The sequence below is a fragment of the Juglans microcarpa x Juglans regia genome, chromosome 5S, assembly GCF_004785595.1.
Source record: "Juglans microcarpa x Juglans regia isolate MS1-56 chromosome 5S, Jm3101_v1.0, whole genome shotgun sequence".
NCBI lineage: Eukaryota > Viridiplantae > Streptophyta > Magnoliopsida > Fagales > Juglandaceae > Juglans > Juglans microcarpa x Juglans regia.
Window position 1 is genome coordinate 4,377,789 of NC_054603.1, and position 17,088 is coordinate 4,394,876.

General features: G+C 33.2%; 1 long non-coding RNA gene and 1 pseudogene across 1 annotated transcript; one reads left to right on the plus strand and one right to left on the minus strand.

Moving 5' to 3' along the window:
* The first annotated feature begins 7,277 nt into the window (after window positions 1–7,277).
* LOC121266821 lies at window positions 7,278–8,930 on the plus strand (annotated as a pseudogene).
* Window positions 8,931–10,896: 1,966 nt separating this feature from the next.
* On the minus strand, window positions 10,897–12,310 carry LOC121266822. Its single transcript, XR_005940920.1, has 2 exons — window positions 11,190–12,310; window positions 10,897–11,120 (listed from the first exon to the last, which is right to left on the minus strand). It is a non-coding gene; the product is annotated as an uncharacterized LOC121266822 (long non-coding RNA).
* Window positions 12,311–17,088: the final 4,778 nt, after the last annotated feature.

Genomic DNA, 17,088 nt, shown 5'->3' on the forward strand with positions numbered 1-17,088 from the left:
ATACTTATAGATGAGTGAAGCCGCTAAAACTGAAAGATTACCATGGGGTCAGTGTCGATAGAGTGGGTCACTATGAACGTCGGATTCGGAAGCATTGTGGAATGTTATGATCCCAAGGGTTAAAGACTTAATCAAATTAGTATCTAACAGTCCTAAAGCTTTTGGATCAATAGTTTGATCTTTAACATAGAATAACTCCAAATTAAAATTGACCTGTGACATTCCTCTTCTTAAAAAAAAAAAAAAATTAGACATTTAATGCACATGCATATATAGAGTTTTTATTTTTTATTTTAGATAATATTAAATTACTGTGAAATTTATTTTAGATAACGTAGGTGGCATTTTGAGTCCCTGATTTACAGTGTCAAGACATACATGAATTTTTCACTTCAATTTTAGAACATTTCCCGAGCTAGTTTCTCTCTCAAACCTTTGCAAGCCCAAATTAATGGGTCTTTCAATGATTAATGGTGTAACTTTAGACCCGGTTTAGATTCACAACTCATTTCACTACTATTCACTACTATTTATCAACTTTAACTCACAAATCTCACTACTATTTACAATTCATCTCAACTTATCTCCAAATTCAAACGAATTCTTAATGATTAGAAAACCATACATGATTGAATTTATAACATATTGCAATCCAAACCCAATAACATTGCCTGACATTGATCATTATAACGTGTTGTTCCACACACATTCTCTCATCCATTTCCCTCTTTCCTTGGAAAACTGCCACTTTCAACCTTCTAATTATTGAAAATAGTCTTAATAATAAATCTCATAAAAGAGTCGTGATAATAATAATAATCACTTCCAGCTCCAAGAAATTACACCGTCTTGCATGCCTAGTATAATCGGACGACAGTTACATACAGCACACACTGTTAGGAGAATATAATGTTATGATTCTAAGGGTTGAAAAATCAAATTAGTATCCAATAATCTTATGATTTTTGGATCAATAGTTAGGTATTTGATAATTGGTATCGAGGGATGACGTCACAAGTCTAATTCATATAGGGGCAACCTATAGGCTAGATTAAAATACATGGTACTTGTAGAAACACCAATTTTTCCTATAAAAGGCTTAATAGGAGGAGTGAGGTAATTTCTTATAAAGTCCAAAATGAGTTTATTCTTAAGCCTGTGGGACTTCTCAACACGCCCCCTCACGTGTGGTTTGGCATTTCCGATACCATCATCGTGGGTAGGTCACAGGAATCCATCATCAGTTATAGGTTAACCTGGCTCTGATACCATGTAGAAACACTAATTTTTTCCCATAAAAGGCTCAATAAGAGGAGTGAGGTAACTCCTTATAAAGTCTAGAATGAATTTGTTCCTAAGCCTGTGGGACTTCTCAACAGTAATACTATGTATGAGCATGATGTTGAATCATTGAATACTTATAGATGAGTGAAGCCGCTAAAACTGAAAGATTACCATGGGGTCAGTGTCGATAGAGTGGGTCACTATGAACGTCGGATTCGGAAGCATTGTGGAATGTTATGATCCCAAGGGTTAAAGACTTAATCAAATTAGTATCTAACAGTCCTAAAGCTTTTGGATCAATAGTTTGATCTTTAACATAGAATAACTCCAAATTAAAATTGACCTGTGACATTCCTCTTCTTAAAAAAAAAAAAAAATTAGACATTTAATGCACATGCATATATAGAGTTTTTATTTTTTATTTTAGATAATATTAAATTACTGTGAAATTTATTTTAGATAACGTAGGTGGCATTTTGAGTCCCTGATTTACAGTGTCAAGACATACATGAATTTTTCACTTCAATTTTAGAACATTTCCCGAGCTAGTTTCTCTCTCAAACCTTTGCAAGCCCAAATTAATGGGTCTTTCAATGATTAATGGTGTAACTTTAGACCCGGTTTAGATTCACAACTCATTTCACTACTATTCACTACTATTTATCAACTTTAACTCACAAATCTCACTACTATTTACAATTCATCTCAACTTATCTCCAAATTCAAACGAATTCTTAATGATTAGAAAACCATACATGATTGAATTTATAACATATTGCAATCCAAACCCAATAACATTGCCTGACATTGATCATTATAACGTGTTGTTCCACACACATTCTCTCATCCATTTCCCTCTTTCCTTGGAAAACTGCCACTTTCAACCTTCTAATTATTGAAAATAGTCTTAATAATAAATCTCATAAAAGAGTCGTGATAATAATAATAATCACTTCCAGCTCCAAGAAATTACACCGTCTTGCATGCCTAGTATAATCGGACGACAGTTACATACAGCACACACTGTTAGGAGAATATAATGTTATGATTCTAAGGGTTGAAAAATCAAATTAGTATCCAATAATCTTATGATTTTTGGATCAATAGTTAGGTATTTGATAATTGGTATCGAGGGACGACGTCACAAGTCTAATTCATATAGGGGCAACCTATAGGCTAGATTAAAATACATGGTACTTGTAGAAACACCAATTTTTCCTATAAAAGGCTTAATAGGAGGAGTGAGGTAATTTCTTATAAAGTCCAAAATGAGTTTATTCTTAAGCCTGTGGGACTTCTCAACACGCCCCCTCACGTGTGGTTTGGCATTTCCGATACCATCATCGTGGGTAGGTCACAGGAATCCATCATCAGTTATAGGTTAACCTGGCTCTGATACCATGTAGAAACACTAATTTTTTCCCATAAAAGGCTCAATAAGAGGAGTGAGGTAACTCCTTATAAAGTCTAGAATGAATTTGTTCCTAAGCCTGTGGGACTTCTCAACAGTAATACTATGTATGAGCATGATGTTGAATCATTGAATACTTATAGATGAGTGAAGCCGCTAAAACTGAAAGATTACCATGGGGTCAGTGTCGATAGAGTGGGTCACTATGAACGTCGGATTCGGAAGCATTGTGGAATGTTATGATCCCAAGGGTTAAAGACTTAATCAAATTAGTATCTAACAGTCCTAAAACTTTTGGATCAATAGTTTGATCTTTAACATAGAATAACTCCAAATAAAAATTGACCTCTGCTATTCCCCTTTTTTTTTTTTTTTTTTTTAAAGAAAAAAATGGATTACCTCAAAGTCCTAATCCAATATCAATACCGTCCACATACATTAATGTAACCCTACTCTTACTTGCTGCAATAATTAAGCTCCGGAGCCTAATTGGTTTTTCTCATTTGAGCTTTGAAATTAGGATCCTGCGTGCATCAATTAGGCGTATGAACAACCCCTTAACAGAATTTGTTGTTTCTGGGTGATCAGGTTCTCTCCTCATAATTGGAGCATTTGACAACCTAAAAGTTTTGTCCCTGCAAATACCAAAGGATGAGTACTAAAAGTATTCAAATGCTTTGCTATTTTGGACATTTAATGCACATGCATATATAGAGAGTTTTTATTTTTTATTTTAGATAATATTAAATTATTGTGAAATTTATTTTAGATAACGTAGGTGGCATTTTGAATCCCTGATTTACAGTGTCAAGAGATACATGAATTCTTCACTTATATTTTAGAACATTTCACGAGCTAATTAAGGAGTGGTTTGGATTTAGAGATGAGTTGAGATGGTTTGTAAATAATAGAATAAAAGTTAAATATTTATTATATTTTGTATGGAAACTTAGGAAAGTTGTTTTGAAATTTGAAAAAGTTGAATTGTTTATTATATTTTATGTAAAAATTTAGAAAAACTGTAATAATGAGATGAGATGAATTGAGGTAGATTTTGAATACATACACAGCCTTCCATTGAACCGAGAGTTCTTCTATTTTTAAATTGTTGTGTAGAATATACTATTCACATATATCATTTATATAACAAGAATTGATTTGTAAAATTAAAAAATTAAAAAATTTATTTTTTAAATCAAATAATGCGACATAAATACTTTACTTAAATACTTTAATTAATGTATTATCTTATAAATAAAATTTTCCTTCTACCAAATTAAAGAGAGCATAAACGTCTTAAAACATGACACCAACGTCCTTATTTGTCATGAAAGCTTTCTTGACGTCGATTTTGCATTAATTTAGGACCACAAGGCTGTGCAGTTGGGACTCGGGAGTTGTCACCGGAGAGATCTAGTACCGTCGATTCCTTGAGCCCTTGTTTAAATTTGAAGATAAGTTGAGATGAATTATGAATAGTAATGAGATGGATGGTGAATAGTAATAAAATTTATGAATTAAAATTGATGAATAATAATAAATAGTAATGAGATGAATTGAGATAGATTGTGAATCCAAACCAGAATGATGCTATCGGGTCACACATACGGTTTGGGCCAATATTAAAAAGAGTTTCTAGTCCGAGTAATATACACCAGATTTTACTTTCCTCTCAAATGTGACATTTTTATCACATTAAATGAGATGATGATACTTTATTTTTAAAAATTATATAAAGATTAATGGGTAATGCTGAAAGTGCTATGTGAATATGATTTTTTTTCGTTCTAGTACATATAAAAAAACATTACTACGTACGCGTACCATAGTTATTGTTCTTTAAACAAGACCAGCCTGGCATGCATAGATTAATTAAAAGGTCTTTTTGCAATGAGTGCACTACAGAACAAAGATAAACACAGTTATCCCTTTAATTTGTTATTAAATAATTTATGTTGATCTTATCTGATCTTTAATTAGAAGGGTAGTTTTATCATCCATCATGTATAAGTTCTGAGCATAGTTTGATTGGTTCTTTGCTGTACACCTGTTTAGATATGATATCACGTGAAGAAATTCAATGACCAAGTTCTTCTTCATTATACATGAATGCATAATTTGCTCGTATGAGTCATCGATCAAACAAAAGATTATGATGGTATAAATGTAACATTTAGTCTGTAAATTTTATATTTAACCACTTTTCTAAAATTATAAATATTATTTATTTTTTATAAAAGTAAACTTATAAATTGACGTGTCTTTACATGATATGTTAAAATTAATAATTTGATTTATCACATTATATTAACGTTAATTTATGAATTTAATTTATTTTAAAACATTTTTTTTTAAACATTTACGGATAATGTGAGAGTTGACGTTATGTTTCAGGATCTGCTGGTAGAGGAACCTGACAAATGAATTGTGAGCAACGTGTCGATCTTATTCATTACGTTTTGAACAAGTTGTCGATATTAAAATGAGAAGCAAGTATTGTAAAGAATGTGGATCATGTTTAGCAATATTGTTAATATCTTTCATCCTTGCTATATTCAACTCTTTACTTTGTCCTTTTATGTTTTGACAGGACAGGGTAACAACTATCGAAATTTATCAAACCGAGGAGATGTCTAGTAAGGAGTTGTGAGTTTCATTCATCCACTTGTAGATGTTAATATGTTATCGTGTATACATATATAGATAAAACTTAAGAAATCCATAACATCAAATTGGATATATAATGCTGCTGACAAAGCAAAGTTTAGTTTATCTAAATGTGTAGTTAGATATAGTTTTAAAATATAAGGCATCGTTTAGTTATACAATTTAAATGAGATGAGATGAGATGAGATGTTTTATTAAAAGTTAAATAAATATTGTTATAATATTATTTTTTACTATTACTTTTATTTTAAGATTTGAAAAAGTTGAATTGTTTATTATATTTTGTGTAAAAGTTTAAAAAATTTATAATGAACATATGAGATAAAATGAGATAGTTTAATTCTGTATAATTAAATTAGCCATAAATCTCACATATTTTTTATAAAAGAAATGTATAATATACTATTCAAATGTAAAATTTGTGTATTTTAAAGTTATTCCTTATTTAAAAGAATTTGTGAAATTTGTATATTTTAAAAATTTCAAAGCTTATTATTGTCCACAAGATTTTAATTATTGACCGAAGTAGGACACGACACGTCCAATGGGAAGTTGCGAATAGAGAGAGAAAAAAATAGGTACCATTCACGCATACAAAAGACGTCGCGTTTTTTGGTTTCTTTTGTTTTTGGTGCCAACAGAAAATGAAATAATTGGAGTTAGGTGAGTGACGTGTGGGTCCCGTCCATTGGATAAACTCACACATGGCCCTACCTATTACCAGCAACAATGGTTGTCCCGACATCATGAAGATTGAAGATAGGACATCACTCTCTTCGATTAAATATTATAATTTCTTTTTTTTCCAAACAAATTACATTTTGTTATTAGAAACCCATATGGTGTAAAAAGTTATCTGAGAATCGGAAAATCGGTTCGAACCCGTTCGTTCAGTTCAGTTTTGTTTTGGACCAATTCATTCGCATTTTAAAAATCGATTAAAATCAATCTGATTCCGATTTTACATTTTTTGGTACTGGATCGGACCCATTTTTATATATATATATATATAATTAATTTTTAATATTATTATATATAATATTTTTTATATTATATATAATTTTATATTATATATAATTATGTATGGAATAATGTTATATTATAATTTATAACATAAAAGTTAAATCTTAAACGAATATTTGTTTGATCATATATTTTAAGAATAAATATAGATAAAAGTCACTATTGAAAGCATCTATTTTGTACATATAATATGACATCATTTAGACCATACATTTCCCTAAGTAAATGTTGAAAATAATCAATAAGAAGCAGCCATGCAATAAGTACAAAGTGTGCACTACTACAATAACTTCTCTCTAGTATTATTCTATTAATAATACTAATACCAAAACTAGAAAACCAATCGAACCGAAATCAATAAAATCAAAAATACCAATTTAAGAAAATAATCAGTACGATATCGATTTTTAAAAATATAAAATTAGTATATACCGATTCAATTTCAAAATTTATACAAATTCAAACCTTACACCTCTAGAAACTTATTAAAATAAAAAGGATTGATAGTTACCGTCTGAGTGTATAAATATCGTATAATTGTTTTAAAAAAATAAATAAATACGAGATATATATAATAAAAAATTAATTTTTTAATATGTACTTCATTCATTTTTAATATAATTGTATAATACTTACATAATTTACTATTATATATAAAATTAATTTAAAATAAAACACGTGAATAGTAGAGTATATCCGGATGGGATTGGTGTGGATCGAAATTATTGAACCGTGACTGACGTGGATCCTTGCTGTTCACACCACATGGGGAATAAAAACTAACCCCACATGCGCGGCGGACCGTTCTTCTCTGTTGTCTCTACGTGGGTCCCACGCTAAATCCATTCTTTGGTCTTTATAAATAGACTTTAGCCCCTCATCACATGGTCCATCCCAACCGGTTCACACATTTCTGCTTACTACTAACTCGAGTCCTCGACCATATTTGTTAAACATCATGGTTGGCCTGTCCCTCGCTCGACTTCCGGTGGACAACCACCGGGATTGGAGGTATAATAATAATAATAATAATAAAAATCGTAAATTTATGCCGCCTACGCAGGTGGCGGCGAGTTTTTCCGATATGATTTTTGGATTTTTGGAAGAAGGTGATCAAGATTTGCCGGAAAGTGTTAGCAGTGAGGAAGGGTCTTCGGAGATGGAGAACGGTCTAGAGGTGGAGGAAGAGAGAGAGAATAATGGTAACAACATGGAGGAGGATAAGAGTTTCTGGGAGAACCAGCACCAGATTTTGCAGGTAATTAGGATTTTTCTTATATGTTTCCATAGCACTCTGTAATCGTACGTTACAATTAATCCTCCAAAGCTAGAAATTAAAAGCTCCTTGGCAACCTTATTAAATGAATTATAACCTTAAGATCTTGAATAACGTCAAAGCTGATTTCTTAGCCAGTTATCCAATTTTTGCTTATTTTGGTAGATTTGGTTAACTATTTTGGGTCCATAAATCTTACATGGAGTACTGCTTTTTGCACGAATGCATGAGCGTGATCTCATCGATTTCTTTGTAATGATTTATGTCCGTGTCACAGTCTACCCTACACAGGAGCAACTCTCTGGAATCAAAGATTAGGAGTGCAACGAAAGAAGCACTGAAGGAAATACGGACTGCGAATACAGTCTGTGCTTGCGGCAGACCCTTGGCAACCGGCTGCCGGAAATGCCTGATGGTGGAAGTTTCCGGTCGCCTCCGAAGTGCTGGTTACAACAGTGCCATTTGCAAGTCTAAGTGGAGAAGCTCCCCATATATTCCATCAGGTAAATAAACAAAGATTGTTTGAATACTTAACACAAAAGAAGTTCTATTGAGATCATGACTTTGTATCCTATGATTATTTTCAGACCCACTTTCCCATTTCTTTTTGTTTGATTACAAATTATTATTGTTATTGTAATTCTTAATTTGTGGCTACTTTTGCCTGAAGTTATTATTATTCTATATGCTACAGGAGAGCACACCTTTTTGGATGTCATAGAAAACTCTAGTACTAGTTCAAAGAAAGGAGAGGTGAGGATTATAATTGAGTTGAATTTCCAGGCCGAGTTCGAGATGGCAAGAGCAAGCGAAGACTACAACAGGTTGGTCCAGCGGCTACCGGAAGTGTTTGTCGGAAAAGTCGAACGACTGAGTAACATCATCAAGATTGTTTGCTCAGCTGCCAAGAAGTGCATGAAGGAAAAGAAAATGCACATGGGCCATGGAGAAAGCACAAGTACATGCAAGCAAAATGGCTTGGTTCATGTGAAAGGAAAGCATCCACCCCACTCTTGTCAATGGATCTCTCTGTCCAGTTGCCAAAGCCAAGGGCTTCCATGCTGACGGTAGATTTGCTAGAGAAGTTGCCTAACGTGCATTGTTCAGCAGTTGAAGTTGTGTGATTGTAAGACAAGAGTACTCTTTTTTCTGGCTTGTGATCCTAATATGGTCATGATGTTTCGACTACTTGGAGGTTTAGGATTATATTTGTACAGACAAAGGGATCTCTAAGTAATAGAACCAAATACTTCGTTTTGGTTTCCAATACAGGCTGAATTTCGGATTAACTAATATTTCTTTCAAGCACGTATTGCATTAACCCCAAAACAATCGTGGTTTCTGATAGAAAATAAAATATAACATAAGAGAAGAGAGAAAGAGGGAAAGAGACTTTGAGGGTTACATTTTTGCTTTCTCAATAATTACTAAATATAAGGTATACATCCCTATTTATAGAGAAATGACATTGAAATAAGATAAGGTAAAATATTTTGAACATTATGAAAATCAAATCAAAGTGCTTTGGTAATTATGAAAAACAAATCAAGATAATATCAAATCAAATTATTGATTTGATATAATTTTCAACATCCCCTCAAACTCAAGGTGGAGAATTTTGAAATCTTGAGTTTAAAATTTGAAAGTAGTCTTCATATTCATTAATTGATTGTCGATGAGATAATGGTGCTAGTGATGAAGTACCTGAAAATTGAAACATCAAATTTATAGTTGTGGCCAACAATGGGATATATATGGCCTTGGTCAATTATTGGACCAAAATCAAAAGGCCAAAATTGAATCTGGGGTTTCAAACAATGCTCACAACATATCAAAATTCAATAAAAAATGCCTCACAACCAATAGAGATACTCTAAATGATGCATTGATTTGAGACGATACACAATTAACCGCGATGAAAATCTTGTGAGAGGTAAAACTAGCAGAAGAATAAATATTCTATATGATTGAGTCTTGCGTTAGCCAAAGGCTCTTATACTATGATAGAAAATAAGATATAACATAAAAGAAGATGGAGAAGAGAGAAAGAAGGAAATAGACTTTTGAGGGCTACATATTTGCTTTCTCAATTGTTACTAAATACAAGGTATAGATCCATTTTTTATAAGAAAATTACATTGAAATAAGATAAGATAAATATTTTAAACATTATGAAAATCAAATCAAAGTGATTTGATAATTATGAAATCAAATCAAAATAATATCAATTTGATTTGATATTATTGATTTGATATAATCTTTCAACAGTTTCTTTGTGGATTCAACCCTCTCGGTTCTCAGGCTATCGGTATTCTACAAGTGATTCCATATCAGCAGTGATAAAACGATCTAAAACTCTTTTTTTAAAGGATCTAAAACTCTTTAGTTCTTCATAAAATGTTGGTGTCTCGGTGATTTAATGCATATGTTCATGAGGAATGTATCTATATAGAAAAATACTATTTATGACCTTTATATTTGTTGTCATATCCAAAAATGATGAAATAAGGTAGAACTGTCACGAGATCAGATTCCACTCACAGATTATTTGCCACTCGTGCTAGCAAGCACACAGGACTAAAAAGTCTAATCTGGATGATGCCTCTCCCCATGCTTTTTTCACTCGCTGTAAAAGCTAAACCAAACTTTACCGATTCAAATGAAGCATAGCGCAATGATCCCTTTTCATCTCTAGCTCATCTCCTCGATATTTCCCCAAACAAGACTTACTGTAGCACCCAAATCAACTTCGTTAGGATGATCTCCGCATGTATAGCAGCCCAGCCAGCTCATAAGGAACACAGGACTACAGTGCCTCCTTCTCTTTTCTTTCCTTTCTGTTGTTTCCTCAAATAACTCTCGTTATAGCACTAACTACAACTTGAGGTTGCTCTGCACACACAACTTCAAAATACACCCGATGGTAATTTGTTTATGACTACTAAACGACTGGGATTCGGATACTTTGAACCGTTGGGTATCATAAACGAATTGCAAGCATAGAAAGTTGGTAAGGTATATTCAGCTATGAGCTGCTTCTGCAGCTGTTTATGAGCAGGATTGGCATTCGCATCTTATTTCATTTCCACTACTAATTAATATATAAAGGTAAAGGTATCTTTAGAAGATGAAGAATCTGTAAGGAGAATTACAAGACAAGCATATTTATAATTTCAGTACAGTCAAAACAAAGAGAGTGAAAATGTACAACTGACAAGCAGATTCTGAAAGAATCTTGACAATGGTACAAGCAGCTGTCATGTGCAAGTGCACTGGGAAAGTCTTTTCACTGATATGAGTTATCCACATTGATCAGTTACATACATCAGAAATAAGGTGCAATAACATAACGTTTACAAAAGAACCTTTCTCACCTTCGCTGAAGCTAGTTCATGAGCAGCTCACAATTCATCAAAATAAATCTGGAAGTTGGCCTTTCCATCTTAGCGGCAGCAACTCCTGGAAACCTTAGATATTACAGGAAATTCTATAAAAATACATAGCAGAACATGTATCTTTTGTTCCCACCAAAAACTATGTTCAAAGTCGCAGTTCGTTTCCTCCCATGCATATAATCTTCACGCATCTTTACTTGTATGGTTGAGGACCTGAGGTAGCCACTCACCTAGTAATGCACATACTTACGAACTCACTATAGCTGATATCATTGTTGTCTGGATGGGTTTTGCATCTATACCATATCTTGGACGACTTATATTTAAAAGTACATACATATTTGATAGCTGCAAAATCCCAAATTTTGATCATCATCAGGGATTAATGAACTTGTACCCTTTGATTTCTGACATGCATCAGAAACACCATCCATTTCAATCTCCCGTATCAGTAGCTGAGATTGAATATTTCTTAATATAATTGCTTGTAGACATACTGAACAAAAATATGTGATTAAGACCTCCTATTAAAATTATACCACTTTCAATTACTTTCAACCAATAAGGAGTTTTAGGCATAGATGTTGATAAATTCTGAGATTCAGTAATATACTGGAATATAGAAGATGGGATAAAAAACCCATACAGCATATTGCTTGTTTTGAGTCTGCATAGGGAAGGTAAGAAGTATAAGTCTTCGCCCTTTGTCTCTTTCTAATACAAAATCACCTCTTTACTTCTAACTGGGTAACATACAACACAAATACAACCAATAAGGAAGTTGGCAGTGTCAAAATATGAAAAATTTTAAAAATAAGTCTCACGCTGCACACCATTTTCAAACAAGAAATATGAAATATAAGAATAAAAAAGTAAAATCATATATTTTTAAGTAGTGTGCAGACTTCTGTATAGCACGACTCGTTAAGACATATAGGATTTAAGTAACTGTTCATAACAATACCTCCAAAGTCCATTGTCGAAATGAGGAGTCCCACCCTTTTCCCCAGACTTGCGAAACAGAAACCTAAGCTCTGTACAGGCTACAGCGCGCATACCCTTAAGCTCTGAAGCATTCTTGGTTAACGCCACAACATATTCAGAAAGGAATAAACAAAACAAACCGTCAACCTCATATTATAGCAGAACATCGTTTTTTCCCAAACCTAATTGAAGAAGACTTCGATTTCGCCAACTACATCCTCCTCCATGGCATCATCTTTCTTTTTTCAATAGATTATAGGCGTTTGTGAGTAAAATAAAAAATAAAATAATAATAATAAAATAAAATAAAATAAAAAATAAAAAAAGCGCGATGAACGGTGCAGTGAAAGTGAGACTGAAATTTTAGGATAAGGCCCATAGTCTCGTGATCCAAACTATGCTTGACGGCCCAGACGGCATCAATACGTTTATAGTGAGAAGAAAACCAATCTCCACAACTTTGCAAAGTCCAAGTCCAAACGGATCAGGATTAGTCTCAAGTATCCCAAGTTTTCCGTATAGTAGAAATATATGTACTTGCAAGAATGTATAGAAAAAAGCACTCACTATTTGGTATGTTAAATTATAAAATTATTTTTATTATAATTTAATATTAATTTGTTGAATTTTTTTAGTACTTCTCCGTTATTAATATGGCATGTAATTTTAAGAGATGTTTAAAAATTAAATTTCTTTGGCAAGTTATATCTTGTCTTGTCAGTCAGACTAGCAAATAAAATAAATCCAAAAAGTATAATTCCAACCAAACTCATGAAGATGAATATCCACATCAACCCATTAACCTATCATATGACTACTAATAATTAAAATGAGTAATGCTACACAACCTTTCATCCTCCACACATCATATTTTTTTAAAATTTTAAAATTTTTTAATATTTTTTTAAATTTTTTTTTGAGTTTATTCTTTTTAAAATAATTTAATTTTTCTATTTATTATTTAAATATTAAATATTTGATAAAAGAAAAAAATAATAAAAATTTAAAAAAATGTAATATGTGGAGGTTGTGTGAATAGTAAGAAATTGTGTAGATTTTTTGTAATTATAAAGCCATTTTAATTTGAATCATAAGTTGCAACTGATCCCAAGCTAATATAAACGAAGAATATGTAGGTAGTGTAGCACAATCTTAAAAGTTAAATCTTAAATGTAACACCCCGTATTTCAGTGTATTTTTACTGAAGGATTATTTTTTATTGTTCAAAAATTTATCCTCTTATTTTAAAATTGGTTGGATTTTTAGTAAGTTTATTTTTATGATTTTAATTTGGTGAAAATTATTTTTATGTGCTTTCCAAATATTTATTTATTGTTATGCATTTAAATTGCTTTTAATATTTAAATTAATTACTGTGGGATTTAATTATTTCAATTTGACTTTACCATTACGTTTAAATTATTTTATTTAACTTGTGGTTTTAAAATCATCTCCGTTGGATCATTTTTGTGACCCAAGTTATGATGATTGGACCTCATTTCTTTTCCCTCCTTTTTTCTTCCTCTCCCCCAGCCCGCCACCGTCGCGCCGCCGTGCACGACACCGCCCAGCCGACCAGCTCCCCCTCCCTCCGGCGACCTCACCTCCCAAATCTCAGCCCCTACCTAGCCGCCGGTAGCCCACACGCACCCCACGAAGCCGCGGGCCACCTTCACGCCAGCGCCGCCGTGAGCCGGCGGTGGCCCTCACCGCCCAGCCCGCTAGCTTCCCCAGCCGCCGGCGACCTCACCCCACCAACCTCACCTCCATCCGTGCCGTCGTTAACCACCAGTAGCCCTTCGAAGCCGCGACACTCTTTCCGCCGTTGCGCCGCCGTCGCACAGCCATTGGCCACCATCTTCCTACCACTTCATCCCCGACCTCTTGGCAACCCATTGGACCCAACCCCACCTCTGATCCGTCACCGGTGAAGTTCCACCATCTACATTTCCGATTTGGGCATTTTGGTCTTCTACCGCCCATTCCGCCGCCACCCACGGCAAACCACCGCCACCATTGGCTTCACCGACCTCTCTAGGCCCTACCCTACCATTTTTGGGTCTTCGTTTGTCCTCGTTGAAAAGTGGGTATCTGTGACCCACGGCCACAGTGTATTTTACACTGTGGTGTTGCTCAGAAATCACCACTTGCAACTTCGAGATCCTCCGGAAATTATTATATTGCACTGTAAGTATTTTCCTTAAAGAACTTTCGTGATTTAAATATATTTTTGCACTAACACATATTATCTGTGAATTGGTTTGTTTTGCCGGACTGAGTCCGAGGAGTTTCGGGGGTCGGATGGATTGTGGACGGAGTTGTGTGTTTGTTTGCATTGTGAATTGTGGTTGTTGGTTGTTGGTTACGGCTTGTTCATGTACATCGCATATTGCATGCATGATCATGTTTGTAAAGAAAACTGGGTTTTCGCATGATTGCATACATGTTCATGTGTTTATTGAAATTGGATTTTCATGTGAGTAAAAGGAAAAGAGACTGTAGGGATGGTGGTAAGCAGGGATGGTGGTTGTGTCCCGCCTGTGATTCCCGCCTACAATGCTCTGTTAAGTATTCATTGTGTGTAAAAGAACTGTAGGGATGGTGGTAAGCAGGGATGGTGGTAGAGTCCCGCCTGTGATTCCCGCCTACGGTGCACGCGATAGGAATGGTGGTAAGCAGGAATGGTGGTTGTGTCCCGCCTGTGATTCCCGCCTACGGTGCACGCGGTAGGGATGGTGGTAAGCAGGGACGGTGGTAGAGTCCCGCCTGCGATTCCCGCCTACAGTGTCCGATAAATGGATTGTTTGTGTGAATCATTTTATGGGAAAATGTTTTACGGATATTTTGGGCCAAAATGGGATTTTTGGCGTGTGTTGGAAATAATCATTTTTCTGGGAAAAAATGATATTTTATGGCTAAATGTATTTTGCTATATTGTTGGTTGCATTAATGTATTTTTATCCCGAGAGTTGTTTGGTTTATACTTACCTGTGGTACCATTTTATGGTATCGCAGATTTTGATGCAGATGATGATGACGAGCCTTAGTTTGGCTCCGGTGGAGGAGTGATCTGGGATTGCTCCTGTTTAGTGAGTTATGTTTTTATCAATTTATGTATTTACCTTTTGTATTATATTTGGGATGAATGTATATTTTTTAAAGATAAATTGTGTTTAAATATTTGTATTTAAATTCTGGTACTTATTTGACTATCCGCTGCGTTATTTTATTTGTACACTGTTGCATGTACACACACTGGCACTTCGTTGGGATGTGTGACCGTGTTGTCACCATCCTGACGTCACGATTCCCTTGTTTTTTGTACGTGGGAGTCGGGGCGTCACATTAAAGAAGGCCGGTGTAAGTTACAAAATGGTTGATATAGTCTCGTTTATTTTTACAACTCTTCTCAACTCGTCTAATAATTACAACTTTTTCAAATTTTAAAACAAAAATAATATTAAAAATATATATTCTAATAATATTTTATTTAACTTTTAATTTTAATTTCAACTTATCTCATCTATGAAAAAAAAGGAGGCAGGATTAAAGTAAAAGTTTTGATAATTTAAGGGTCATATTATGACAAGAATAATAGTTCGAGGATATCATGAAATTTTTTTAAACACGTCAAACTTTGAATATGATATTGTATAATTACATACAATATTGATTTATTATCTCAGATATCAAAAGCTATAACTGATCTTGTTGTAATTAGTTGTCTTAATACAATAAAAGTAGCGAAATGAAATATGATAAACAAAAAAGGAATAATCTTTTTATGTTAGGACATATTGAGTGTGTGTGGGGGTTAGGATTTTTCGAAGTTTTTAGATGATTTTGACATTTTTAAATCATTATAATGAATTTTAAGAAATTTAATATTCAACATATTTTGAATAAAATATAGATGAATACTCTTTCAATAGAAAAAATCCAAAATAGTTTAAGTAATATCAACTTAACCATGAAAAAAATATAATTGAAAAACAAAATTATCGTAAACTGATGATTGTACGAAAGTGCACTCTAAATACTCTATTGTTGGACAAAAATACTAAAATATGAATAGAAATCATAAGAATTAATTTGTATTCTTAAACTTAAGTTCTATTTATTTTGATATATTCTTAAATATATTTTTATGTTTAATTTTAAAATCTATAAAAAAGAGGAGATTGGTGGGTTGTGACACACAAAATTTAAAGTGATTAATAGTGGAATAAATCTTAACTTTATCAGGCTGGAGCATGGCTTTCGAGGGATAACGATATTTGAAGTGAGAGGACTTTCGAACATAGCAGACTTTTCAAGGAGCAGGACTTTTAACATGTGTTGGCCAAGACTTTTAATAGAAGCATGACTCTTTTCAACAATATGACTCTTCAACGCGTGGGAACTTTTCAAATATAGTAATATTAAAGTTTTGGAGGGATGGAGGGGGCAAAGAAAAAAAAAAAAGACTATATTTTTTGTGCACTCACGGAGAACTAAAGCTTAGGTGAAGTTTAATGCTAAGATTGATTGGTGAAAATATTTAGATTATGTTTCAATTCACATATTAGGCTTTATTGTTTATGATTATATGATTGAATTCTATATTTGATTTGGATATAATAAGTTTGAGACAATTATATTAAATCTTGCTATGGTTTAATTGTGTTGAGCTATATGATTGTGACTTAAACAGATTTTTCATACCATTGATGTGATCTTTTGCTACACTATTGTTTGTGAACATAGTGTCATCTTTAGATCTGATATTCATTTTTATATATGAAAATTGTGGTTTGTAAATGGAGGAATAGATTATAGAATTAAATTTGATAAATTAGATGAGTGTATTGTCATATATTCTAATTAGGAATTTTGTGTTATAATTTATAATTGTGTGTATAATTTGGATTGGAAAAATCAAAGTATTGGATCCGGTTGATGGAAGCTCGAAGCTTTACTTGCATTTTTATCCGTATCTTAATCTTATTTTAATTATGTGTTTTAGGTAGATCTCAAAATACTTTTCAGATTCCTGTAATCTTGTCATT